This window comes from Hydra viridissima, unplaced genomic scaffold, assembly GCF_058129835.1.
Source record: "Hydra viridissima isolate aposymbiotic clone 2 unplaced genomic scaffold, HvirCarnegie_v1 scaffold_6, whole genome shotgun sequence".
In the NCBI taxonomy this organism is placed as follows: Eukaryota; Metazoa; Cnidaria; class Hydrozoa; order Anthoathecata; family Hydridae; genus Hydra; species Hydra viridissima.
This window is the reverse complement of record NW_028324305.1, coordinates 3397094-3399802: the sequence shown is the minus strand read 5'-3', so window position 1 is coordinate 3399802 and position 2709 is coordinate 3397094. Positions and strand designations below refer to the sequence as shown.

At 25.2% G+C, this 2709-nt stretch overlaps 1 non-coding gene across 1 annotated transcript; it reads left to right on the top strand.

Annotated features, from left to right (window-relative positions):
* Positions 1-937: 937 nt before the first annotated feature.
* Trnaf-gaa (transfer RNA phenylalanine (anticodon GAA)) lies at positions 938-1010 on the top strand. Its single transcript has one exon. It is a non-coding gene; the product is annotated as a tRNA-Phe (tRNA).
* Positions 1011-2709: the final 1699 nt, after the last annotated feature.

Sequence of the window (2709 nt, the reverse complement as noted above, 5' to 3'; positions counted from 1 at the left end):
AAAGAAGACCTTCTAGAACTTTCGAATTGCATTTTCGAAAAACTAAATAAACTTGCAGATTTGCATAAATTGATTTCGTTAATTTTTTGCATTCTTTACAAACTTTAAATTGAATTTTTTTAAAAGAAAGTATAACACAAGTAGAGAAATAAAAATGTTAAAGTATGAATTCATATATTTCTTGAATTATTCATTATCTTTATATGTACGGGAGAAAGTATCAATGTAAAAGATTGTATAAACGGAAAAAGTGGAAAGATGCTACATGAACGTCTATAGTATCAATAAGGATGTTCAAGCAGGAAACAAAAACACTTTGTCATTTCACAAAATATGTAAACTGCAGTGCTTATCATCTAAACTTAGTTGTAAGTGACACATTGATTACCTCACTTCATATATATATTCATAATTGTCCTAAGGCTTATTGTTTTTTGACTTCGAATGGAAAGATTTGGAAAATGTTAAATGACACCATCTGGTGGATAACACCAATAAAATAATAAATACATACAAATGAAAATGATGTTAAAAAGTATACTTTTTTGGTGAACCGCGTAAAAAACTTTTTATAGGCATTTTAACAATTATTGTTGTTGTTATTATTATTATTTATCATTATTATTATAACTATTATTATTATTATTATTATTATTATTATTATTATTATTATTATTATTATTATTACTATTATTATTATTATTATTATTATTACTATTATTATTATCATTATTATTATTACTATTATTATTATTATTATTATTATTATTATTATTATTATTATTATTATTATTATTATTATTATTATTATACTATTATTATTATTATTATATTATTATTATTGTTATATTATTATTATTATTGCTATTATTATTTGTTTTAAAATTATGTAAATTTATTATATAATATATTATATATATTTTATAAGAGATGAAAGGCCGAAATAGCTCAGTTGGGAGAGCGTCAGACTGAAGATCTGAAGGTCCCTGGTTCAATCCCGGGTTTCGGCATACCTTTTGCATTTAACGCTGTCAATTTCTTTCGGGCTGAAGTTCTGGTTAGGAATGGCCTAATAATGTCTCTTGGAGATATAATTAGTAAGATCAATTAATAATTTTCCATCTTTTCAAAATAATTTTGAAATCACAGGATCAGCGGAATTTATGCCTTCACATTTTTGGGTAAACTTAATCGAAAAACCATCTCTATTTAAATTTTTAATCAAATAACGTCGAATTTATAATTTTCAAAATTTATTCCGTTTAGTCAATTAATCGAAAAGTCATGAAATGAAGTTATGAAATCAGGCTGATTTAAAAAAAAATATTGGCAAATTTTTCCTATTATTTTGCCGAATTGGCCGTAGAAAAAAATCACAATTCATTTTGGTGTTTGACTGCATTTGATTTTCTACTAATTATTTCTGTATTAGTAATTATCGTTATTAAGACAGTATTTTTTATTTAATAATTTTTTTTTTTTTTTTTTTTTTAGTTTAAATATTATTTGTCTGGAAAAAAACAAAAACAACCTATTACTGAAAGTGACACGAATTATAATTTGAATAGTATTGGTAATGTTCGTTTTTTTTTTTTTTTATAAAAACATTTTCATAGTTTCTCATTTGCATGGTTCTCAATTTAGTGAAATCACAAATTAGTTAAATGAGACACCGAAGAAGTTGTAAAAAGTTGTGCAAAGAACATCACGATGGAACCGTTTCTACTTAGTATAAGTTGAGAAAAATTTCACAAATATTTAATTACAAAAAAAAAAATGTAAAGGCTCTTTTGGTATCAACTGTTACAAATTGAATTCTTCTAGATGCATACCCTGTTTCCGTAGCTTTTAACTGTTTCAACAATATCTGAAAATACCTGAAAATAGTTTTTTCATCTTGCTCAGATCGGTTGGGATCCCTTAGTCTAAATTCTTGTCCTATAGTAGAAACATCTACCATGTTTGAACAATCTAAATTCTCTTGAACGAATGCGAATGTTTCATAAGCTTCTTTTATTTTAAGAGTAGTTAAAACTTTCTAATTGAATATTCTCAAAATAATTTTAACATTGTTCAATTGAAGTCTGACAACCAATAGCAAGTGGTAAAGATATCTATTTCTAAATGTTCTCTTTCACATTTTAGTACAGGTTTTTTATACCGGAAAACGAACGAATTATTTTGTTGTCACTTCTTAAATGTATACCACTGTATTTATGAAAAGTGTAAATTCTTTTTGACACTTTGGAGAAATCGAGTTGTATGCGTTTAAGAAGATAAACAGTACTAAAGAAAAAACAACATGAAAAATTTAAGTATGAATATAAATTTATCAAACCAAAGAATTTGCTGCTTTAAAATCATAAAGAGGTCTATTTTGATAAACTGCAGTTTATTGTTTTTCTTTTTTTTTTGTACCGCAAAAACTCGAATAAGCACCAATGATTTTGATGAAAATCAACTAAAAATTCATGATTCATCGATTTCTACCACTAAACTCTTGGTTGTTTACTTAACTTTAGATAAAAATGAAGCATTTCGTTCGAATCAAAAATAGAATAAGAGGGAGGCGCTAATTAAAGATTTTATGGTAACTCGTGATTTGTCATGACTGAATTAAATTTAATCGGTTAATTGAGACTTTTTCAAACTCAATCAAAACGTGTTTTAACAACCAAAAACTTTTTGATGTTAAATAACTGCAGCAAC